The sequence below is a fragment of the Elephas maximus genome, chromosome 2 (assembly GCF_024166365.1).
Source record: "Elephas maximus indicus isolate mEleMax1 chromosome 2, mEleMax1 primary haplotype, whole genome shotgun sequence".
NCBI lineage: Eukaryota > Metazoa > Chordata > Mammalia > Proboscidea > Elephantidae > Elephas > Elephas maximus.
Window position 1 is genome coordinate 52,398,160 of NC_064820.1, and position 26,908 is coordinate 52,425,067.

At 39.3% G+C, this 26,908-nt stretch overlaps 1 non-coding gene across 1 annotated transcript; it reads left to right on the forward strand.

The window, feature by feature from the left end:
• Positions 1 to 17,845: 17,845 nt before the first annotated feature.
• Positions 17,846 to 17,948, forward strand: LOC126070802 (U6 spliceosomal RNA). Its single transcript, XR_007516318.1, has one exon. It is a non-coding gene; the product is annotated as a U6 spliceosomal RNA (small nuclear RNA).
• The last annotated feature ends 8,960 nt before the right edge of the window (positions 17,949 to 26,908 follow it).

The window sequence follows — 26,908 nt, forward strand, 5'->3', positions numbered from 1 at the left end:
TCTCTCATTTATTGGCTGATATAAATCATGACCCCCACATGTCTGTCAGTTTGTTGTACTGTGGGTGGTTGTGTGTTGCTGTGATGCTGGAAGCTCTGCCACCGGTATTCAGATACCAGCAGGGTCACCCATGGAGGACAGGTTTCAGCTGAGCTTCCAGACTAAGACAGACCAGGAAGAAGGACCCGGCAGTCTACTTCTGAAAAGCATTAGCCAATGAAAACCTTATGAATAGCAGTGGAACACTGTCTGATATAGTGCCGGAAGATGAGCCCCCCAGGTTAGAAGGCAATCAAAAGATGACTGGGGAAGAGCGGCCTCCTCAAAGTAGAGTTGGCCTTAATGACATGGATGGACTCAAGCTTTTGGGACCTTCATTTGCTGACGTGGCACCACTCAAAATGAGAAGAAACAGCTGCAAACATCCATTAATAATCGGAACCTGGAATGTGCGAAGTATGAATCTAGGAAAATTGGAAATCATCAGAAATGAAATGGAACCCGTAAACATCGATGTCCTAAGCATTAGTGAGCTAAAATGGACAGGTATTAGCCATTTTGAATTGGAAAATCATACAGTCTACTATGCTGGGAATGACAACTTGAAGAGGAATGGTGTTGCATTCATCTTCAAAAAAAACATTTCAAGATCTATCCTGAAGTACAACACTGTCAGTGATAGGATAATATTCACACGCCTACAAGGAAGACCAATTAATATGACTATTATTCAAATTTATGCACCAACCACTAGGGCCAGAGATGAAGGAATAGAAGATTTTTATCAGCTGCTACAGTCTGAAATTGATCGAACATGCAATCAAGATGCATTGATAATTACTGGTGATTGGAATGTGAAAGTTGGGAACAAAGAAGAAGGATCAGTAATTGGAAAATATGGCCTTGGTGATAGAAACAATGCCAGAGATCAAATGATGGAATTTTGCAAGACCAATGACTTCTTCATTGCAAATACCTTCTTTCACCAACATAACCGGTGACTATATACATGGGCCTCGCCAGATGGAACACACAGAAATCAAATTGACTACTTCTGTGGAAAGAGACGATGGAAAAGCTCAATATCATCAGTCAGAACAAGGCCAGGGGCTGACTGTGGAACAGACCATCAATTGCTCACATGCAAGTTTAAGCTGAAACTGAAGAAAATCAGAGCAAGTCCACGAGAGCCAAAATATGACCTTGAGTATATCCCACCTGAATTTAGAGACCATCTCAAGAATAGATTTGACGCATTGAACACTAGTGACCGAAGACCAGACGAGTTGTGTAATGACATCAAGGACATCATCCATGAAGAAAGCAAGAGTAACTGAAAAGACAGGAAAGAAAGAAAAGACCAAGATGGATGTCAGAAGAGACTCTGAAACTTGCTCTTCAGCATCGAGCAGCTAAAGGAAAAGGAAGAATTGATGAAGTAAAAGAACTGAACAGAAGATTTCAAAAGGCCTCTCGAGAAGACGAAGTAAAGTATTATATTGACATGTGCAAAGAGCTGGAGGTGGAAAACCAGAAGCGAAGAACTCGCTCGGCGTTTCTCAAACTGAAAGAACTGAAGAAAAAATTCAAGCCTCGAGTTGCAATAGTGAAGGATTCCATAGGGAAAATATTAAATGACTCAGGAAGCATCAAAAGAAGATGGAAGGAATACACAGAGTCATTATACTAAAAAGAATTAGTCGATGTTCAACCATTTCAAGAGGTGGGATATGATCAGGAACCGATGGTACTGAAGGAAGAAGTCCAAGCTGCTCTGAAGGCATTGGCGAAAAACAAGGCTCCAGGAATTGATGAAATATCAATTGAGATGTTTCAACAAACAGATGCAGCGCTGGTGGTGCTCGCTTGTCTATGCCAAGAAATATGGAAGGCAGCTTCCAAAGAGATCCATATTTATGCCTATTCCCAAGAAAGGTGATCCAGCCGAATGTGGAAATTATAGAACAATATCATTAATATCACATGCAAGCAAAATTTTGCTGAAGATCATTCAAAAACATCTGCAGCAGTGTATCGACAGGGAACTGCCAGAAATTCGGGCTGGTTTCAGAAGAGGACGTGGAACCAGGGATATCATTGCTGATGTCACATGGATCCTGGCTGAAAGCAGGGAATACCATAAGGATGCTTACCTGTATTTTATTGACTATGCAAAGGCGGATCATAACAAATTATGAATAACACTGCAAAGAATGGGAATTCCAGAACAATTAATTGTGCTCATGAGGAACCTTTACATAGATCAAGAGGCAGTTGTTCGGACAGAACAAGGGGATACTGGTTGGTTTAAAGTCAGGAAAGGTGTGTGGCAGGGTTGTATTCTTTCACCATACCTATTTAATCTGTATGCTGAATAAATAACACAAGAAGCTGGACTATATGAAGAAGAACAGGGCATCAGTATTGGAGGAAGACTCATTAGCAACCTGTGTTATGCAGATGACACAACCTTGCTTGCTGAAAGTGAAGAGGACTTGAAGCACTTACTAATGAAGATCAAAGACCACAGCCTTCAGTATGGATTACACCTCAACATAAAGAAAACAAAAATCCTCACAACTGGACCAGTGAGCAACATCATGATAAATGGAGAAAAGACTGAAGTTTTCAAGGATTTCATTTTACTTGGATCCACAATCAACAGCCATGGAAGCAGCAGTCAAGAAATCAAAAGACGCATTGCATTGGGTAAATCTGCTGCAAAGGACCTCTTTAAAGTGTTGAAAAGCAAAGATGTCACCCGGAAGACTAAGGTGCGCGTGACCCAAGCCGTGGTATTTTCAATCACATCATATGCATGTGAAAGCTGGACAATGAATAAGGAAGACAGAAGAAGAGTTGACGCCTTTGAATTGTGGTGTTGGCAAAGAATATTGAATATACCATGGACTGCCAAAAGAACGAACAAATTTGTCTTGGACGAAGCGCGGCCAGAATGCTCCTTAGAGGCAAGGATGGCGAGACTGTGTCTTACATACTTTGGACGTGTTGTCAAGAGGGATCAGTCCCTGGAGAAGGACATCATGCTCGGCAGAGTACAGGGTCAGCGGAAAAGAGGAAGACCCTCTACAAGGTGGACTGACACAGTGGCTGCAACAATGAGCTCAAGCATAACAACGATTGTAAGGATGGCGCAGGACCGGGCAGTGTTTCGTTCTGTTGTGCATAGGGTCGCTATGAGTCGGAACCGACTCGACAGCAGCGAATGACAACAACATAAGCTATGACAAGCAGAATCTGTGGTTTCCACCCAGCAACAGCATGATAGAATTTTGCAAGACAAATGGCTTCTTCATTGCGAATGCCTTTTTTCTCCAACATAAATGGCAACTATACACATAGACCTCTCCAGATGAAATACATAGGAATCAAATCTACTACATATGTGGAAAAACATTATGGAGAAGCTCAATATCGTCAGTCAGAACAAGATCAGAGGCCGACTGCTGCGTAGACCATCAATTGCTACTATGAAAGTCCATGCTGAAGCTCAGAAAATTAGAACAAGTTCACAAGAGTCAAAGGACCACCTTGAGCATATCTCACCTGAAGTTAGAGACCATCTCAAGAATAGATTCCAGGCACTGAATGCTAATGACCAAACACCAGGCGAGTTGTGGCATGACATCAAGGACGTCATACATGAAGAAAGCAAGAGGTCATTAAAAAGACAGGAAAGCAAGAAAAGACCAAAATGGACATCAAAATAGACTCTGAAAACTGTGCCTGAACAAAGAGTAGCTAAAGCAAAAGGAAGAACTGATAAAGTAAAAGAGCTGAACAGAAGATTTCAAAAGGTCCTCAAAACGACAAAGTAAAGTATTATAATGAAATGTACAAAGACTTGGAGTTAGAAAACCAAAAGGGAAGAACACACTCTGGATTTCTCAATGTGAAAGAAAGGAAGAAAAAATTCGAGCCTGTAATATTGAACGATTCTATGGGCAATGTATTGAACGATGCAGGAAGCATCAAAAGAAGATAGAAGGAATACACAGAATCATTGTACCAAAAATGATTGACATTCAACCATTTCAGGAGGTAGCATATGATCAAGAACCGATGGTACTAAAGTAAGAAGTTCAAGCTGCACTGAAAGCATTGGTGAAAAACAAGGCTCCAGGAATTGACAGAATACCAATTGAGATGTTTCAACAAATGGATACAACACTGGAAGTCCTCACTTGTCCATGCCAAGAAATTTGGAAAACAGTTACTTGGCCAACCTCTTGGAAGAGATTGTAACCTGATCCTACGAATGCCAATAAATTTCCACTAGTCCTTAAACTAGTCCAAAACAGATTTGGTCTGCCCTGCATGCACAGAAGGTCCAAATGTGACCACTAATTGACTTCAACAGAGGATACAGCAACAGTTGGAATGAATCAGGAGGAAAATCATCAGTTGTACCCTATTCTGAAATGAGAGATCCGACCACAACCAAGTCACCTCCTGTTTCCAGGCCATCTTCTAGAATTTTCCCTCCCCAGTACGTCTGTACAGCCACCATTTTGCTGCCTAAATCACATATAAGACCTGCCTCCCCATAGCTCAAGGAGCCGGATCTGAGGAACTTCCAGCTCCTTGTTCTGCACACTGTAATAAAGTTACTTTCACTTTCTCAAAGATTGGTGTCCAGATAATTGGCAAATCTGAGCATGCCTGACAAGGACCCACCTTCCTGGGTTCCATAACAAGATCCATATTTGTGCCCATCCCAAAGATAGGTGATCCAACCGAATGCTGAAATTATTGAACAATATTATCAATATTACACACAAGTAAAATTTTTGTGAAGATAATTCAAAAACAGTTGCATCAGCACATTGACAGGGAACTGCCAGAAATTCAAGCTGGATTCAGAAGAGGACATGCAAAGAGTGATATCATTGCTGGTATCAGATGGATCTTGGCTGAAAGCAGAAAATATCAGAAAGATGTTTACTTGTGTTTTATTGTCTATGCAAAGCATTTGACTGTGTGGATCATAACAAATTATGGATAACATTGCAAAGAATGGGAATTCCAGAACACTTAATTGTGCTCATGTGGAACCTGTACATAGAACAAAAGACAGCCCTTCGAACAGAACAAGGGGACACGTCATGGTTTAAAATCAGAAGGAATGTATGTTAGGGTTGTATCCTTTCACCATACTTATCCAATCCGTACACTGAGCAAAAAATCCAAGAATCTATACTATATAAAGAAGAATGGGGCACCAGGATTGGAGGAAGACTCATTAACCACCTGCAATGTGCAGAAGACTAAACCTTGCTTTCTGAAAGAGAAATGGAATTGAAGCACTTACTGATGAAGATCTAAGACCACAGACCAGTATGGATTACACCTCAACAAAATGAAAAAGAAAAAAAAAATCCTCACAACTGGGCCAATAAGTAGCATCATGACAAACAGAAAATATTGACACTGTCAAGGACTTCGTTTTACTTAGATCCCCAACCAATGCCCATGGAAGCAGTAGACAAAAAAATCAAATGAGATATTGCATTGGGAAAATCTGCTGCAAAAGACCTCTTTAAAGTGTTAAAAAGCAACGATGTTAATTTGAGGATTAAGTGTGCCTGACCCAAGCCATGGTGTTTTCAATTGCCTCATATGCATGAGAAAGCTGGACAGTGAATAAAAAAGGAAGGCTGAAAAATTGATGCCTTTGAATCATGGTATTGGCCAATAGTATTGACTGCCAGAAGAATGAACAAATCTGTCTTAGAAGAAGTACAGACAGAATGCTCCTCAGAAGTGAGAATGAGTTCGTCTCATGCACTTCAGACATGTTATCAGTAGGGACCAGTCTCTGGAGAAGGACATCATGCTCGGTAAAGTAGAGGGTCAGTGAAAAAGATGAAGACCCTCTAAGAGATGGATTGACACAGTGGCTGCAACAATGGGTGCAAATATAGCATGGTTGTAAGCATGGTGCAGGGCTGGCAAGTTTTTCTTTCTGTTGTGCATAGGGTCGCTATGAGTTGGAACTGACTGGAAGGCACCTAACAACAACAATTTCCTACCCATTTATATTTAAGTACCTGTAATGATTCTTCTGTAACTAAAGTAAGTCAGAAGACCAAATGTAAAATCTTTCAGAGAAGATTTGGTGTATGTATTTTTGGGCCATATATATTTTGGCAAATACAATGTATATATGGGGCAATGGGCATTAGAGGTTGCTTTTTCTTGAAAAGTCAGGAATTGAATAATTTCTTAGGGAATAATAAAATAATAGCTTCAAATGTGCACCAAAATTAGATAATCTTATCTGAGCAGGGCTTGATGCCATGTGTCAATTTTTTACCTCAATTTTTTTGGGTTTCTGTATCTTTCTACTGCTCTTTGTAATGTTCTCTTACTTAAGAAATGTCAAAACAAACAAACAAAAAACCTCTCTTCATCTTCCTCCTCTGAACTCCAAGCCTCCTCCTCCTTCTCCTTTGTTTTTTCTCTTGTTTCGTGGTACCACTATATCAATACACCACTTGAACAAATTTATGTTTATAGCCTGAAGTCCCCTAATATTTAACATACAATTAAATGGTTTTCCACTCTTTGTGAAAACAAATGAGATTAGTAAATTGTTTCTGCTGTACTGTATTGTACTGAAATTAGTCATGCTTAAATTTCTGTAAAGTTTTCCCAAAAGATAAATTTCATCTGTCGTAACAAATAAACCATGGCATATTTTCAATGTTTCATGGGAATGTTCTCTGACCAAAATTAAAGCAATCAAAATTATTATAAAAAAAAGTGTTCTACATTCTTCTTCAGAGAGTAGCATGTGGGGTCTTAAAAGCCTGTGAGTAGCCATCTAAGATACTCAACTGGCCTCACCTCTTCAGGATCAACGGAGAGTGAAGAAAACTAAAGGCACAAGGGAAAGATTATTCCAAAGGACTTATGGACCACAACTACCATAGCCTCTACCAGACTGAGTCCAGTACAATTAGATGGTGCCTGGCTACCACCACTGAGTGTTCTGACAGGGATCAAAATAGAGGGTACCAGACACAGCTGGAGAAAAATGTAAAACAAAATTCTAACTCACAAAAAAGACCAGACTCACTGGCCTGATAGAGACTGGAGAAAACCCAAGAGTATGACCCCTGAATACTCTTTTAGCTCAGTAAAGAAGTCACTCCTGTTGTTCACCATTCCTCCGAAGATTAAACAGCCCCGTAAAACAAAACAAGACTAAAGGGGCACACCAGCCCAGGGGCAAGGACTAGAAGGCAGGCGGGAAGAGGAAAGCTGGCAATAGGCAACCCAAGGTAGAGAAATGAGAGTGTTGATGTGTCATGTAGTTGTTAACCAATGTCATAAAACAATATGTGGACTAATTGTTTAATGCGAAGCAAGTTTGTTCTGTAAACCTTCATCTAAAGTACAAAAAAGAAAAGAACCAAAATTAGTACATTTAGAGGGAAACCACCTCTGATTTTGTGAATATTTAAAAGTATGCTATCAAATTATCTAAGTAAAATACCTAACTTACATATAGCCTATCCAAAGCATATGAGGTGAAGTCTTGCTGTCCCTGCTTCTAAGGAGCATTCTGGCTGTGCTTCTTCCGATATAAATTTGTTCATTCTTCTGTCAGTCCGTGGTATATTTGTTATTTCTCACCAACACCATAATTCGAATGCATCAGTTCCCTAAAGAAGGACATCATGGTTGGTAGAGGGTCAGTAAAAAAGATAGATTGAGATAGATTGACACAGTGGCTGCAAAAATGCGCTCACATATAGTAATGCTTGAGAGAATGGTGCAGGATCAGGCAGTGTTTCATTCTGTTGTGCATAGGGGTGTCAGAACCGACTTGATGGCACCCAACAACAACAACACCACAAACAGCCTGAAATCCCCTAACATTTAACATTCAATTAATGGTTTTCCATATTCTGGAGAAAAAAAATGGGATTAGAAAATTGTTTCTGTTGTACTGCATCGTACTGAAAATAGTCATGCTTAAATCTCTGTGAAGATGTCAGTTTCAGTCTTCAGTCTCAATTGCTCTCTTTGTCTTACTTCAAATGCAGTTGATAACCAAGCCTTCTTACTACTTCCTGGATTTACTCCCTCAAACATTTCTTGTACCAGATACTATTCTAAGCACTGGGGAAATATCCATGAAGAAATAGACAAAAATTAATGTCATCATGGATATTATATTCCGATGTCTGTTTATGTGGTGAGTGAAGACAATCAAATAAGCAAGTAAATTATGTAGTATGTCAGAATGTGATAAGTGCTTTGAGGAAAAATAAAATAGGAAATGGGTACAAAAAGTGTCAGAAGGAAGCAGAGAGCCTCACTACTCAGAAGAGTAAGATGGGGATTTAGAATCTAGGGATGAAGAATGACCTTCTAGTTCCCAAATTTGTAATGATTGATATAAATGGGGACAAAGGGCTGTTTTAGTTATCTAGTACTACTTTTATAACAGAAATACCACAAGTGAATGGCTTTAACAAATAGAAATTTTTTCTATCACAGTCTAGTGGGCTAGAAGTCCAAATTCAGGGTGCCAGCTCCAGGTGAAGGCTTTCTCTCTCTGTTGGTTCTGGAGCAAAGTCCTTGTTGTCAATCTTCCACTGGTCTAGGAGCTTCTCAGTGAAGGGACCCTGGGTCCAGAGGACATGCCTCGCTCCAGGCACTACTTTCTTGGTAGTATGAAGTCCATATCCTTTCTGCTTGATTCTCTTCTATATCTCAAAAGAGATTGACTCAAGATATAACTTAATCCTGTATATTATGTCCTGCCTCATTAACATAACTGCCTCTAGGGCATAAGGTGATTTTTACTGCTGGTTTCAACACAGATAATGTTAGTGAAGTTGAGAATATTGGGTATGGGGGAAAGAGTAAGGATTTCTAGCCAAGAGCAAGAGAAAGTTTGAGGTCTCTTATTCATTCTTGTCATTAGTGATGCAGAGGCCAGGAAGAGAATCTTATGAAGAGTATGCACAATTCCCAGGCTCTTTCTGAACACCTGCCAAGAAGCTTCTTCCTTGAAGGTATCCCCTCCTCTTCGTCTCTCCCTAGTTACGCTCTGGTTCAGGCCTGCAAGAGGTTGTGACAGGACCCCCGTTTTGTTCCTGGAGTTCATTTATCACACAGAGAAATCTATCTAAAAAATAAGTTGGGCCCTGTTACTCTCCTTCTCAAAACTGTTCATAGCCAAAACTCATTAGTGTACAACCTGTACCATCTTCAGCTTTATCTCTTATAGTTTCTGGCTTCTACTTGATGTTCAAATAACACAACGCTTCTGCTTACAGTTATTGCCCCAGAGCCCCCTACTTCACTCCTGCATGTTTATTCTTGAACTCCCTCAATGAGAGATGCCCCTTCCTAAATCTGGCTCAATCTTTCTCATCTTTCAAGGCACAGCTTCAGCATCCTTGCCTCCAGTACACCTCTCATAAAGCTGAGTTATAGAGTTCTTTCTCAGAATTACCATTTCACTCTGGGCACACCTTTTGCATGGTATTCTGAAGTATCTTGGACTATTAGATCTACAAGGACAAGGATCATGTATCATTCCTATTGCACTCCTAGAGCATAGCAAGGAGTCTGTTTTTTAAACAAACAACAACAGCAAAAAATGTCAATAGGCTACAGTGAAACACTATTTGGTAATCCTACTTTCTGATCTTGAATGCATTCTCTTTAGGTTGCCTCTGATATGGTGAGGCATTATTTTGAAATACAAAACTTTATTATTTTCTTTTCTCTGCTTCTCCTTTAGTCCATAAGAGTCATCTATATTGGTTCAAAGAGTATTAGGATTGTCACAAGGGAATCGGGTTGGGGGTGAAAAGCAAGGAAGAATTCATGTTTAGTTTTTTCACTGTCAAACCAGGCATTGAAGGATCATGCAAAATGCTCAAGAAGTCAGGCATAAGGTTGGGACCGTAATGATAAAATAGAAAAGGAGATTAAAGGAGAATAATGCCCCTTCCTTCCATCATCTAAAGGACCGTCGACCTCGGCTGCGGGCACAGATTGGGGATTGTGCTTATCTTAGAGGAATGAATTGAAGAACAGGGTCCTGACATGAGATAACTAGGTGTAGAAAATCTGGATCAGCCTCTGAAGACTGCTAAGCAGTTAAGGACTCATCACAAGAGAGGAAGAGAGACAGTGCTACAGACCAGCCTTAGCATAGGAGGAAGAGACAAAGCAAGTCTAGGCTGAGAGACCATGTTATCTCTTGACTGTGGAGTCACGGATACCTTCATATTAATCAATCTTTGTATGGTCCAGAAGTAAGATGACTGTCTACTCTTAAGATTGTGTGAAAACCTTGACTTGTAAAGCCTTGACTTGTGTGAACCACTTCATGCATCTCACCACCAAAAGATCCTCCCAGGCACTCACAAGCTGTTTTATAAATAAAAGGAAAGAGAGTTTGACATGCGGAATAGCACTCACAACACGAAAAGTCGAATGCTAGGCTGAATATATGTTTCTATTATGTATTGTTTTAGCAGCTTAGCTCTGAATTTGGGAATGGCCTGAAGTTTTTTCTAAAAATCACCTACATATGGAGGCTTAAACAGACAATAAGAGTGGCCATGACTCAGCATAAGGTTGTTAAAGTTCAGAACAAATCCTTACTTCGAATTATATTTCCTAAATTTTATTACAGAGAATTTCAAACAAATACTAAGGTTTAGAGAATGATAAAATATACCCCTGGCCTCCCCCAGCTTCTAAAATTGTCAACTTATGGGCAATCTTGTTCCATTCATACTCCTATTCACCACCCCCCCCAAATTATTTGAATAAAAACCAAAATATCAAATAATATCATTAATAAATGTTTATTATGTATCTTTAAAAGAAAAATACTAAACATAACTATAATACTATTGCTGCCAAACCTGGAAAGGTGGGTCTTTGTCCAGTGCACTCAGACCTGCCGATAATCTGGACACCTGTCTTTGAGAAAGAGAAAGTAACTTTACTGCAATGTGCAGAACAAGGAGCCGGGAGGAAGTTCCTCAGGCCCTACCTTGAGCTATGTGGAAGCAGGGCTTATATATGATTTGGGCAACAAGATGGCAGCCATGCAGGTGTGCTGGGGAGTGAAAATTCTGGAAGGAAGGTGTTGCAGGAATTATGGCAGCCAGGAGTCAGGAGGTGACATGATTCTTGTGAGCTTTCTTGCTTCTAAATGGGGTCTGGGTGATGATTTTCCTTCTGATTCATTCCACCTGTTGCTGTGTCTGCTCTTGAGGTCAATTAATGGCTATAGCTCGCACTTCTGTGCATGTGGGGTGGGCCAAAGCTGGCTTGGGCCAGCTTAAGGCAGTATTTTCTGAGTAATGCAGGTTACAATTCCCTCTTGAGTTGTAACAATTCCTTAATCTTAAGGCATAAGGGCCAGCAACTTATCTGGCTACTTCCTACTGATATGAGGCAGAGTTTTAGGAACTTAGGTCAAATTTTAAAAGGTGGAAGAGGCTACTAGCAGAAAGAGGTACACGTAGGTCATTTATCTGTAAGTTGAGTCTTAAGTCATCTAGAGGCTTGCACTCCCATTTCTGTTTAAGGGTTTCAGGATTTGGCTGTCTTTGTGGTCCCATGAATAGTCTGCACTTTGATGGCCAATGCAGGTGGGTGAAGTCTTTAAGGGCTCATCTGGAGAAGTGAGTGCTTACTTCACCCTGGTGTAGTGCATCCAAGGCTTGACTCTAGCTACCTTCACCAAGGAGTAGGTAACTAGGAGAACTTCATAGGGACTAGTCTACTTGCCTTGAAACTGGCTTCAAGGATGATGGTTGTATCACTTTACCAGGACCAGGTTTCCTGGGGTGAAGAGATGCAGAGAGCTATCTGAGAGAAAGAACATATGACTGGTAATAGCTTTCAGAGTTACATATAATGACCTAAGATATCTGGAAACACTAAGTTTCTGGACTGCTTGAGGATCACCTGAAGCACTATATCCCCAGGCTACCTTAAGGAAAGGTCTCCCATACAACATTTCATAGGGTCTCAAATGGCAGCTGCTTCTAGGCACCATCTGGACTCTCAGCAGGGCAGTGTGTAGCAATTGGATCCAGGGCAGGTTGGTCTTTAAGGCATAGTTCATCTCTGTTTTTCCAGTTGACTATGGCCTCCAGAAAGCATGTAATTTCCACAAATTCCTAAATGTCCTGAGATTTTTTGGGTAACATTCGATACAAAAGCTCCTCTATTATCACTTTAAATTGACTAAACCAAAAAAAAACCAAACCCCATTGTTGTTGAACTGATTCCAACTCATAATGACCCTATAGGACGGGTAGGCCAAATCTAGAAATAATTTCACTCAGGAGAGTTTTGCTTACCTTGGAGGATGTCTTTTCCATTCAGCCAGGGAAGTCTTCTGCATCTGGTAAAAGTGTCTACAAACACTAAAAGATATTTGGCTCTCCTGTAGCTGTTGGTATAACAGTGATGTCTGCTTGCCAGTCCTCTCCAGATTTGGCCCCTGGGGCTTGCACCCCAGGCCTAGGAGGTGGTGGTCCTGTTTTTGGATTGTTTTTCGCACAGGTCACACATTATTGACTAGGACCTTTAATCAGTTTGGCTAGCCAGTGAAACATAGCACCCCAACTGTAACGTTTGTTCTTATGAATTGCCTTTATTATCAGGTGAATCAGGTGTTCTGTTATTAACACCTGTCCTTGGGAATTGTACAACCAACCGTCTTCTACTCTGTTATTAAGGTCAAAGCCCCAATCACAAGCTCTGTTTATGAAGCTAGGCGAGTGGCAGGGGCTTTTGTTCTAGCCACTTGTTTGGCCACTTGATCCTTTAATTATGTGAGACTCTCCCTTCTGGTGTCTGGGGCAGTGTATAGCTATTGACTATAGTACATTATTAGAAAAAGTATCTCTAGTAGACCACATAGCCAATTTTTTTTGACTCCTTGTTGTATAAAGCTGTTTCCGTCTGTGAACAGGTGTAAGTAGGGTTTAGTGAGGGGCTGGCCAGACAGATCAGGCCTGCTGGAATACACTTGAAGTTGTCTGCCCACAGTCATTGTAACTCAGGGCTCCTTGTGGGAGACAGGGCAGTCACCCATCCAAGTACTAACAAAGCATGGCCTTGCTTAGCTTCTAAGATCAGACAAAATCAGGCACTTTCAGGGTGTATGGGGCTGCAGGGGAGTCCCTGGGCTCTGTTAGTCTGAGTCATCTGCCGACAGCTGTGGGAGCTATGTTATGGGTACTTAACCCTGGTTGTTGAAGACCTTAAAGGCAATCTCAACAAGTTGTACTCGTTCCTAGGCCTCCTTCTAACTTTTGAAGTTTCCGTCTGGTATCAGGGACACTCTGGCTGATGAAAGCAATATTTATTAACTTAGCTTTCTCTGGGTCTTCAGGTTTTATATCAGTAAACTGCTGACATGCTTCGTATACCCATTCTAGGAAGCCAGGGGGATTTTTCTTGGGACCTTGTTGTACATTCTAAACTTTTCTAAGGCTCTTCTGTTTTGGGGCTCCTTGCTGAAAACCAACTACCACACAGTTTTTATAATGTTCTAGCTGTCCTGCCCCCAGCCGATCATTTGGGTCCCAGTGTTGATCTATGGCAGGTGCAGCTTGGGCTGCCAGGAGTCTAATACCATTTTGAGGGTTGAGGTTATGCAATCTGTCAGCCTCTTGGAGTGCCTTTTCTAAGACCATCTTCCATTCCTCTGGAGTTAAAAGCATACTCCAATTATACAGGTCAGAGGTGGAGAAAGGTATATGGACCCAGCTAAACCCTCTAAGCTGTCAGCTATGATCCAGTCCAGCAAGAAATTGTCTCAGTAGAAATTGCCCTGAGGAGACTTGGGTGAATCCCTGGGCAAATTGCACTGGACTATGGACAAGTGCTGGGGGTACTATTCCTGGGACAAAACCAGGAGTTTCTGATTCATTAGGGGCTGGTGAGCAACTTGTCAGAGGGTTCCACCAAAGGGATAGCGGTCGCCACTGTTGCAGTGGGCACAAGGGCCACTGGACCAGGAACCTATACCTCCAGGTATAGGCTAACCACCACTCTATATGCAGGGCTACTGGCTTGAAACTAAAAGCTTGTGTTACTCCTGGGCAAATTCCAGTTCCCCTTTTAGCATATCCAATTAAGGCAGAGTTACACGCTCTCTGTAACTGTAATTCCAAACCAACCAAACTCATTGCAGTGGAGTCGATTCTGACTTATAGTGACCCTATAGGACAGAATAGAACTGCCCCATAGAGTTTCAAAGGAGTGCCTGGTGGATTGGAATGACCAACCTTTGATTAGCAGACGTAGCTCCTAACCACTATGCCGCCAGCATTTCTGTAATCTCAAAAAAAAAATATATAATACCCAGCATTAATTTTTAGCATGCATTTAGGTCTGAAACATTCAATGTCCATAATACATTCAGATAAACATATAATCCTAAACAAATACCCTTTTTAAGGCATTCAATTTTGTCTTCTTTGCACCTTAACCACCTTCCCATTCATATACATATGACTTTGGGCCTCTGGCTGGGTGGAACCAGAAGACCCTGGCCCCCTATCAACCATCCTGCTTCTCTGGCCTGGCTTCAGCCCCAGGCCTCTCCAGGTGGGGCTTTTCTCTCCTTCCTTTTTCCCCAGCACCGTTAGTTTATACTATTTTTGTAGGTTTTTATCTTGCCAGAGAGACATACATAGGGGATTTCATCCCATTTTCCCTCTTTTACAAAACGGATTTAACAGTAAGATGGACTCCAACAGGTACTGGGACCAGGCAGTGTTACAAAAGAAAACAAGGTAACATTAGGTTGGTTTCCCACATTTCATTCACACACACTCACTCAGAGCCAGAGCCAGAACCAGAACCTGAAGTTAACCAAGGTCAGCTAGAAACTAAGTTGCCCATTTTCTGCTGTCTGCTAGAGTGAGTGGTGGGAAAAGTAATGAGGATGTGTTAGTAGTGCTTCACTCCCCCTAATGGGGATGTCTTAGTTCCACTTGCAGCCTTCCAGAGACCTTCCCACCTCAGAAAAAGAGACCAACAGGTAAAATAACAAAGATGTCTTAGCAGGGCTTCAATCCCCCCGCTCAATAAGGGATGTCTTAGTTCCACTTGCAAACTACATGTCATTTTTCATGTTCCCCTGTCTCCTGTATACCTTGTAAAGTAGTAGTTAGATCCAGGGGCTTGTCCAGATTCATGTTTACCTTTCTAGGAAAGCTAATTCACAGATTTTGTTGTGTATATTCATTAGGAGCACATAGCTGGCTATTACTCTTTTTTATGATGTTAGCAGCCATTTATGACCAATGCTTAGATCTCTTATTTTATTAGATGTGGAAAAATGATGATATTCTTATTTTTATAATTCCTTCTTTTTTTTTTAGCTGGATGGAGTATTTTAAAACAGAGCAACTGTCCCTCAACAACACATGTGGAATAAATAATTATTTCCTTTTATATACTAGTCATCAAAATAGTAAGTTGGTTCACTAGCATCCTCCAAAACTGACGAAGAGATTCTTTTTCTTTTGGTGGAGGGTTATTGTTATGAGTTCGTAGATTTATACATATTTGGTATGTCTCAATCCATAAAAAATTTTTTTTAAACCTCGTTGTTATTATTGTTCAACTGGTTCCATTATTGCCCAACAAGTGTCTCTTCACATTGGCTCCTGAGTCTTATCTACATGTTCTCAACAATCTTTGAGAACTTGCTTTCTTCCTTGGTGTGACAAGATGTTTCAGGCATATCTTGTACATCCCCTGCCCCATTTCTGTAATCAGTGGCTTATCTCAGACACTCTGATCCCTTTTAGAAATAATTGTATTTAGAAGCCAAGGTCACAGAGTAGGCCTGCTGCTCATCTAAAGAGATACACTTGATAAGTCTTCTGTAAATTTTGATTTACCTTTACTTAAAATCTCACTGAATCCTATTTTGTTTTAATTAAAGCTTCTTTTAAAAGAAAGTGGCTTCCTGTGGGAGACTTTGGTGCACACTTGGCTTTTGGCTCAAATCAAAAGTAAGAGCAAGGCATGTAAGTTGTGTGACCTTAAATCTTCTCATTTTTAAAATGAATCACTCAAGCTTTCCTGTCACTTAAAAAAAAAAAAAAAAAAACCCTAAGATTTTATGTTCTAAATGTACAGTAGAAATCTAGACTCTTTGTTCTGATTAAGGGTTTTCTTTTTTTAACTTACCACTATCTCCCTCTGTGTTTTCCTAACTTTGTTTTTTAAAGAACAGAACCTATTTTTTCCGAAGTAAATATCATAGAGAGTTCTGATTTATAACCAGGCAGAATCTAGGTAAAAGAGGAAGACCCCAAAGTCCTGGCCTCTTGGGGCAAACCTGGTGTGCCTCCAAGAAATTCAGGGCTTCATAGAGCATTATTGGAATATTACTAGATGAAGAAACTTTTGTATTTTATAGATGAGGAGACTGGATTTTGAAAAGTTGTAGTGACTTTTCCTAGAGTAAGAGAGCTTTGGATTAGTGACAGCTAGGGCTACATCCTAGATTTTCTGACTCCTAGCCCAGCTGTAAGACCATCCTTACTTATATATACAATAGCATCTCATCTAACTTAAAAATAAACATGCCTTGTCCTTCTCTTGAGGGATTTTTGAGAAGTCACAGTCAACTAACAAATGTGAGAATATTATACAACATATTAATACCTCTTTTGCAGCTTCCCCACAAGTGAAAAAAAAATTGCCCATTATTAATGAGGTACTAAAGCTATATATTATATCACTATTAAAAAATAATTTATCAGCCAAATGATGGTAGCACATTAAATGCAAATAAATTTATGATATTTATCAGGGATTCATGCTATGTGCTGTCTACAAAATAGAGCTGACAATTGACTTTTTGTGTGCAAACTAGATCACTTTCACTCTCTTGTATGAACCCAGACTAACACTTGGGACACTGTATTTCAAATCATGTGTCTTAGTCATCTAGTGCTGCTATAACAAAAATACCAACAAACAAAAGTTTATTCTCCCACAGTCTAGTAGGCTAGAAATCCAGATTCAAGGTGTCAGCTTCAGGGGAAGGCTTTCTGTGCGGTCCCTGGAGAAAGGTACTTGTCATCAGTCTTCTCCCGGAGTAGGAGCTTCTCTGCGAAGAAACCTCAGGTCCAAAGGACAAGCTCTGCTGCTGGCATTGCCTTCTTAGTAGGTGAGATGTCCACTCTCTGCTCACTTCCCTTTCCTTTTATTTCTTGTAAGAAAAAAAGTAGTGTAGGCCACACCCAAGGGAAACACCCTTTATATTGAATCAGGGACCTGACCTGAGCAAGGGTGTTATATCCCATCCTAATCCTCTTTAGCATAATCTAATCTTGCCTCATTAACCACAGGCAGAGATTAGGGTTCACAATACATAGGAAAATTATATCAATCAAAATGGAGGACAACCACACAATACTGGGAATCATGTCCTAACCAAGTTGACACATATTTTTGGGGGACACAATTCATGACACCATGTAATAAACATTAATAGCCTTTGTATTAAGGAAACTACTTAAGTCAAAACCCGATCCTCTTTCCTTTCCTCTGTGTGACACTTTTATCCCTCATAAATCACAGATCAACGGGAGGAGGTTTTTAAACAAAAGACTCAGATTTTTAGAAAATTGAATCTTATAATACCATTTTTCTCACATAATTAACATGTCACTCTTTCTGACAGTTTTTCAATGTTTTCTCTCTTTCTTTTACATGCTGCCACAAATTCTATACAGCAAAAAAAAAAAATTTTTTTTTTTTCTATTAGGCAGTTTTATGGGAAAAAAATTGTGCGCTTGCTTCAGCAGCGCATATACAAAAATTGGAACAAAACAGAGAAGATTAGCAGGGCATACAAGGATGACACCCAAATTCATGAAGCATTCCATATTTTTAAGTTTCCTAGACACATTCAGGAGACCCTGGTGGCATAGTGTTTAAAAGCTATCTATGTCTGCTAACCAAAATGGTGGCAGTTCGAATCCATGAGCGCTCCATGGAAACCCTATCCTATGGTCTCTATGAGTCAAAATCAACTCGACAGCAATGGGTTTGGTTTTGATTTAGACGCATTCAAACACTTCGAGGGACCCAATAGCTGAGGCTAGGGGCCAGGGACCATAGTCTCGGGGGATATCAAAGTCAATTGGCATAACACAGTTCATAAAAAAAATGTTCTATATTCCAGTTTTGTGAATAGTGTCTGGAGTCTTAAAAGCTTGTGAGCAGCCATCTAACATACATCTATTGATCCTGTCCTGTCTGGAGCAAAGGAGAATGAAGAAAACCAAAGACACAAGGAAAATATTAGCCCAGAGGACTAAAGGACCACATGAACCAGAGACTCCCTCAGTCTGAGACCAGAAGAGCTAGATGGTGCCTGGCTACTACCAATGACCTCCCTGACAGGGATCACAACAGAGTCCTGGAAAGAACAGGAGAAATATGTAGAACAGGATTCAAATTCACAAAAAAAAAGACTAGACTTACTGGTTTGACAGACTGGAAGAACCCCTGAAACTATGGCCCCCAGACACTCTGCTAACCAAGAACTGAAATCATTCCCCAAAACTAACTTTTCAGACAAAGATTAGGCAGGTATACAAAACAAAAAATAACACATGTGAGGAATGTGCTTCTTAGTTCAGTCAAATATACAAGACCTAATGGGCAACTCCTGTCCAAAAGCAGGATGAGAAGGCAGGAAGGGACAAGAACTGGATGAATGGACACAGGGAAACCAGAGTGGAAAGGGGGAGTGTGTGCTGTCGCATTGTGGGGATTCCAACCAATGTCACAAAACAATATGTGTATAAATTTTTGAATGAGAAATTAACTTCAGCTATAAACTTTCACCTAAAGCACAATAAAATTAAAAAAATAAGAACATTTTGTGAGGCAGTTTATTTACTTAGAATAGAAAATGTAAAGACAGGATTTATTTTAGAATGATTTTAAAGAAGTTTCCAACTATTATACTCACAAATAGAAGTATTATTAAAGTTTGTCCTTGTAATGTTCATCTTATCTAAGTGTACACTGAAACGTCAAAATTTCCCACCAGCCACTCTGAGTGTTTAAAATAAAGTTTAATGTGACATAGACACCAAATGCTTGTCCCACATAAAATTACTGGAACCAATTTTTCCTGGACACCCTGGTGAATGAAGCTCTTTCTTGCCCCTAAATAGCTTTTCTGAGGATAGACTATGCTTACCTTAATAAGAACTGTCACTGGATAAATTTCCTCAGGGCATGGGGAAGAATTCTATGGTTTAGCAGAATGTGTGGATTCAGTGGTGGAAAAATCTAATATTTATAAGACCTGAAAATCATTATATCCACTATTTTACACACGCAGATATCCTTTATATCAGTAGTGTGGTGAAAGTCTATAACTATATATAAAAAAAAAATTAACCCTAAAATATCATAGATATGGATATTTTCATTTTAAGCCCATGATTTACCAAAACTATAACCCAATTAAGGAGCCCTGGTTGCACAGTGGTTAAACACTGGGCTGCTAATCGAAACGTTGGCTGCTTGAACCTAACAGCTGCTCTGCAGTACAGAGATGTGGCAGTCTGCTTCTGTAAAGATTTATGGCTTTGGAAATTCTATGGTGCAATTCTACTCTATCCTATAGGGTTGCTAGGAGTCAAAATCAACTCAGTGGCAACGGGTATAGCCAAATTCACATATCTATGAACTGTATACTAGGAAACAATTTAATTTATGTAAGTACAGATGACCTTTTTGGTAAGAGGAAGAACAATAAGAAACCCACTGAGTATTAGAGGATTGTGTTTAAAATTACACTGGAATAAAAAAAACAGTCAAACCAAGCGAACACGTAGTATAACTCCAGAACATTATTTCTACCTCAACATCATCAAAACAATGGGGAATAAAGAAAAGTGGTTTTACTTTAAAAATTCAAGTCCCTTTGGTAAGTGTATACTCTTTTCTTATATGAACGTTCAATATTTATTAAAATCAAAAAGCCAAACCAGTTGCCGTCGAGTCAATTCCAACCTATAGCAACCCTATAAGACAGAGCAGAACTGCCCTATAGCGTTTCCAAGGAGTGGCTGGTGGGTTTGAACTGACAACCTTTTGGTTAGCAGCCAAACGCTTAACTACTGCAACATCAGGGCTCCTCAAAATTCATCAGATAATATAAATTACTTAGTGGAATGATTAAGGATTAGAAAAGTACTATTCAGATTAAAAACAACTAGAAAGTAACCCAAGGCTCTAACTGATCTGTGCATTGTTCTAACATTTACTTAAAGGAGTGTCTTAGATCTAGATTCCAGAAGCAGCTGCTGGGATGAGGGTTTGTGTCCAAGCGATTTACTGAGGAAATGCTCTCATGGAAAACTAACAAGGGAATGGTGAAAGCAGGATGGGGCGGGAAAAAAAGGAGGGAAATTTTCAATTTCAGGTAAAATACCATGGAGGGAAGATTTATCCTAGTCTTCAGGGCATCTCAGAATTTATCCAAACTAGAGGTATCTTTTTTTTTTTTTTTTAGAGGTATTAATAATCAGAATTAATTAATTAACAATCAGAACATAGAACACATGAAGTGTGAACCTAGGAAAACCAACGAAATAGAACACATAAACATCTATATCCTAGGCATTAGTGGGCTGAAATGGACTGGCATTGACCATTTTTGAATCAGACAATAATATGGCCTACTATGCAAGGCATGACAAACTGAAGATGAATGGCATTCCATCGTCAAGAACATATCAAGATCTATTCTGAAATACAATGCTGTCAGTGATAGGATAACAGCCATATGTCTACAAGGAAGACCAGATAATATAACTATTAGTCAAATTTACCAACCATTAAGGCCAAAGATGATGAAATTGAAGATTTTTACCAACTTCTACGGTCTGAAATTGGTCGAACATCTAATCAGGGTGTGTTGATAACTACTGGTGATTGAAATGCGAAAGTTGGAGACGAAGAAGAATTGTAGTTGGAATATATAGCCTTGGCGGTAGAAATGATGCCAGAGATCTCATGGTAGAATTTTGCAAGACCAGAGAATTTTTCCTTACAAATACCTTTTTTCACCAACATAAATGGTGACTATACATGTGGACCTTACCAGATGGAATACGCAGGAATCGAATCGACTACATCTACAGAAAAAGACGATGGAAACGTTCAATATCATAAGTCAGAACAAGGCCAGGAACCGACTGTGGAACAGACCATCAATTGCTCATACGTAAGTTCAAGCTGAAACTGAAGAAAATTAGAACAGGTCCACGAGAGCCAAAGTACGACCTTGAGCATATCCCATCTGAATTTAGAGACCATCTCAAGAATAGTGTTGATGAATTGAACACTAATGACTGAAGACCAGATGAGTTGTGGACTAACATCAAGGATATCATACATAAAGAAAACAAGAGGTCATTAAAAAGACAGGAAAGAAAGAAAAGACCAAAACTGATATCAGAAGACTCTGAAACTTGCTCTTCAACATCGAGAAGCTAAAGCAAATGTAAGAAATGATGAAGTAAAAGAGCTGAATAGGAAATTTCAAAGGATGTCTCAAGAAGACAAAGTAAAGTATTATAATGAGATGTGCAAAGACTTGGAGGTAGAAAACCAAAAAAGAAGAACATGCTCAGCATTTCTCAAGCTGAAAGAACTGAGGAAAAACTTCAAGCCTCGAGTTGCAATAGTGAAGGGTTCTATGGGGAAAATATTAAACAACACAGGAAGCATTAAAAGAAGATGGAAGGTATACATGGAGTATACCAAAAAGTATTGGCCAACATTCAACCATTTCAGGGCATAGCATATGATCAGGAACAAATGGCACTGAAGGAAGAAGTCCAGGCTGCACTGAAGGCATTGGCAAAAAAAAAAAAAAAAGGCTCCGGGAATTGACGGAATACCAATTGAGATGTTTCAGCAAACAGATTCAGACCTGGAAGTGCTCACTCATCTATGCCACGAAATTTAGAAGACAGCTGCCTGGCCAACTGAGTGGAAGAGATCCAAATTTATGCCTGTTCCCAAGAAAGATGATCCAACCAAATGTGAAAATTATTGAACAATATCATTAATATCACACACAAGTAAAGTTTTGCTGAAGATCATTCAAAAGCAGCTGCAGAAATTCAGGCTGGATTCAGAAGAGGATGTGGAGCCAGGGACATCATTGTTGATGTCAGATGGACCCAGGCTGAAAGCAGAGAATACCAGAAAAATGTTTACCTGTGTTTTATCAACTATGCAAAGGCATTCGGCTGTGTGGATCATAATAAATTATGGATAACATTGAGAAGAATGGGAATTCCAGAACACTTAATTGTGCTCATGAGAAATCTGTACATAGGTCAAGAGGCAGTTGTTTAAACAGAACAAGGGAATACTGCATGGTTTACAGTCAGGAAAGATGTGTGTCAGGGTTGTATCCTTTCACCTTACCTATTCAATCTGTATGCTAAGCAAATAATCCGAGAAGCTGGACTGTTTGAAGAAAAAGGGGTCATCAGGATTGGAGGAAGACTCATTAACAACCTGTGTTATGCAGATGGCACAACCTTGCTTGCTGAAAGTGAAGAGGACTTGAAGTACTTACTGATGAAGATCATAGACCACAGCCTTCAGTATGGATTACACCACAACATAAAGTAAAGAAAAATCCTCACACCTGGACCAATAAGCAATATCATGATAAACAGAGAAAAGATTGAAGATGTCAAGGATTTAATTTTACTTGGATCCACAATCAACATCCATGGAAGCAGCAGTCAAGAAATCAAAAGATGCATTGCATTGGGCAAATCTACTGGAAAAGACCCCTTTATAGTGTTAAAAAGCAAAGCCACCTTGAAGACTAAGGTGTGCCTGACCCAAGCCATGGTGTTTTCAATTGCGTCATATGCATATGAAAGCTGGATGATGAATAAAGAAGAATTGAAGCTTTTGAATTATGGTGTTGGTGAAGAATAATATACCACTGACTGCCAGAATAACCAAAAATCTGTTTTAGAAGAAGTACACACAGAATGCTCCTTAGAAACAATGATGGTGAGACTTTGTCTCACATACTTTGGATATGTTATCAGAAGGGATCAGTCCCTGGAGAGGGACATCATCATGTTTGGTAAACCAGAGGGCCAGCGAAAATGAGGAAGACCCTCAACAAGATGGACTGACACAGTGACTGCAACAATGGGCTCATGCATAACAGCGAATGTGAGGATGGCACAAGGCCAGGCCGTGTTTCATTCTGTTGTACGTAGGGTTGCTATGAGTCAGGATTGACTGGATGCCACCTAACAACAACAAAGGCAAGGAAACAGAACTTTTTTTTTTTTTTTTTGTCATTTGTGTCTAGATCAGTCAATGGCTAAGAACCATGAGGTGGGGTGGAAGTATACAAACCTCTAGGTATTTCTGCTCTTTAAGTCCATATCAGCTTTGGTAGCACAAGAACAATCCTTCCAAGAGTGTAGTAGACACTGGCCAGAAGCACACAGAAACCTGGGAAGGGATGCACAGAAGTAGCAGAAGTCCTCTGAGGAAATCTGGGCAGATCCCTGAGAGTGCCCACCATAGAGTGGGTTACACATCTTTAGTATCTCAGTTTGAAGCAATTAAAAAAATAATAATAAGCAGCTGCTTGATTTCAAAGCACACTATAAAACTACAATAATCAAAAGAGCATGGTATTGGTATAAAGATAGACGTAAAGACCAATGGAATTGAACTGAGAGTTCAGAAATAAACCCATATATCTCTGGCCAATTTATTTTCCAAAAGGGTGTGTCTTAATTATCTAGAGCTGCTGGGCTGGGCTATAACAGAATTATCCCAGATGTGTGACTTTAACAACCAGAAATTTATTTTCTCACAATTCAGGAGGCTAGAAGTCCAAATTCACGGAACCAGCTATAGGGGAAGTCTCTCTCTGTTTGCTCTAGGGAAAGGTTCATATCTCTTTCCAGCTTCTATTTCTAGATTCCTTGGTGGTCAAGTGGTGTGTATCTTCCCTTCCATTTGTGCTTGTTTGCTTGCTTAGTGTGCTCTTTTGTATCTCAAAAGATTGACTTAAACACATCCTACACTAACACTGCCTCATTAGCATAATAAAGAAAACCTATTCCCAAATGGGATTATAAGCACTGGTATAAAAACCCAGAAAAGAAAAAATTGAATGGGGGGCCACCATTCAATCCATATTGCCCAGTCTGTTAAGTGGGGGAAAGAATAGTCTCTTCAATAAATGGTGCTGGGATAGTTGGATCTATGTATTCAAAAGAATGAAGTTGGACCCATACCTCACACCATACACAAAAATTAACTCAAAATATATCAATAACTTAAATATAAGAACAAAATCACTAGTTTTTTGCTACTATGGAAAACAGCTTGGCAGTTCCTCAAATATTAAACATAGAATTACCACATGGCCCAGCAATTCCACTCCTACATGTATACCCAAGAGACTTAAACAGATACTTGCACACCAATGCTCACTGCAGCATTATTCACAGTAACCAAAGGTTGCAAACAACCCAAGTGTCCATCAGTGGATGAATAAATAAAATGTAATATATGCAAAAATAGAATATTATAAGACATAAAGAGAAATGAAGTTCTAATGCATGCTACAACATGGGGGAATCTTGAAAACATTATGTGGAGTAAAATAAATCAGATGCAAATGGACAGATACTGTATGATCCCACTTGTATGAAATATCCAGAATAGGCAAATACATAAAGAAAAAAGTTTATTAGGGATTACTAAGGGGGAAAGGGGAATGAGAGTTATTGCAGAAGAGGTACTCAGTTTCTATTTACAATGAAGAAAAACTTTTAGAAATGGGTAGTGGTAATGGTAGCACAACAGAGTGAATGTAATTAATGTCACTGGATTATACTCTTAAAAATAATTAAAACAGCAAACTTTTTGTTATATATATTTTCCCACAATAAATTAAAATATAAAATAAATTAAACAGGTGCTATAAGACTTCATTAGCTCTAGAGAGCTCTGGACCTGCCAAACCCTGAAGCACGATATGTGTTCCCAGTGGACTCTCAGGTGGCATTAAGCACAAAAAGAAGGAGAGATGCTGAAAGAGAGAAAAAGACATCAACTGAATGCCTACAATGTACCAAAAAATTGTAGTGGGCTATCCTTATGCTTAATATAATTTAAAATTTGTAACAGTTGTACAAGGCAAGGTTATCACTCCCATTTTACAGAAGAGAAAAACCAACTTTTTCTTCTGATCCTAAATTCCATGTCTTTCTATCACACTGCCACCAGCCTCCCAGTAAAAGAATGAAAGGAGATAAACGAAGAGCAAAATGAGCTAGGCGTCCTTTACAATTTTGTCTATGTCCATTTTTTTCTGTAATAATGCAAATTACTATTTCAGCCTAATTCATTCATTAATTCATTCAACAAGTAATTACTGATTGCCTACTATATGCTGATTATATCCTGAATCCAACCACTGCTAAGCTCTGGGAATTGAGTGTAAATAAACAAATAAACCAGCAGATTCTGCTCTCCAGGAGTTTTCATTCTCTAGTGGTGAAAAAAAAAGTGAGGCAGATAATTAAAAAGCTATTGAGTAAAATGTATAGTATCTTAAAAAAAAAAAATGTTAATAAAAGAATGATCAGAGGAAGCCTCATTGATATAAAGTTATCAAACCAAGGTTTTTTTTTGGTTTTTTTTCCTGAGAAAGGGTATAGGTCACATAAAGTACAAAGTTCCTGACACAAGAACATATATGGTACAATCAAGGAATGGCTAAACAGAGTAAACAAGGTAGAAAGAGGGAATAGTAGTAGCAGTTGAGTCCATAAAGATAATTATGGTGTACTTGCAATTGGTTGAGATAGGGAAATTGAATAGGTAAAACCTTGTAAGCCACAGCAAAATCCATGGTTTTTACTCTGAAATGGGAAACCATGAGAGATTTTTTCTTTTTTTTTTTTTTTTGAGCAAAGAACTGGCATGATATGACATATTTTTAAAAGAATGTTCCTAACTAGTCTACTGAGACTTTGACTAGCAAATGGCAAAGGTGGACACATGAAACCAGTTAGGAGGCTAAAGCAAAAATCCAAAATGGTAGTAGTTTATACCAGAATGATACTTAAAAAAAAACAAAAAAAAACTTGCCATCGAGTCGCTTCCCACTCCTAGCGTGGTTAAGAACTTGGCTGCTAACCAAAAGGTTGGCAGTTCAAATTCATCAGCTGCTCCTTGGAAACTCTATGGGGCAGTTCTACTCTGTCCTTTAGAGTTGCTGTGAGTTGGAATCTACTCAATGGCAACAAGTTTAGTTTTTTTTTGTTTGTTATATATGTGTATATATATTATGTATAATTTTTAATATATAATTTTAATATATATTTTTCAATGTAAAGCCAATAGGATTTGCAGGTGGATTAGATGTGGAATATAAGAAAAGAGGGAAGCCAATGATTCCAAGGTCTCTGAATGGTGCCATTGGAAGGATGAGTTGGCATATACCGAGATAAGAAATTCCAAGAAGAGCAAGGTTTTATTTTTGGGAGAAGAGCAGGTAATTTTCTTCCCAATTCTGTGTGACTTGACTTCATGCTTCTTTAGAAAAACTTTAATAAGTACCAAGTAAATAAACAAAACTACTTCATTGTACTCTTTCTGTATTCCATTCTTAAGCATTTACTTTGTCCTCTCTTTTTTCCTTCCTTCCTCTCTGCCTTTTCTTTATAGAATTGCCCCATAGAGTTTCCAAGGAATGCCTGGTGGATTCACACTGCTGACCTTCTGATTAGCTACTGTAGCACTTAACCACTAC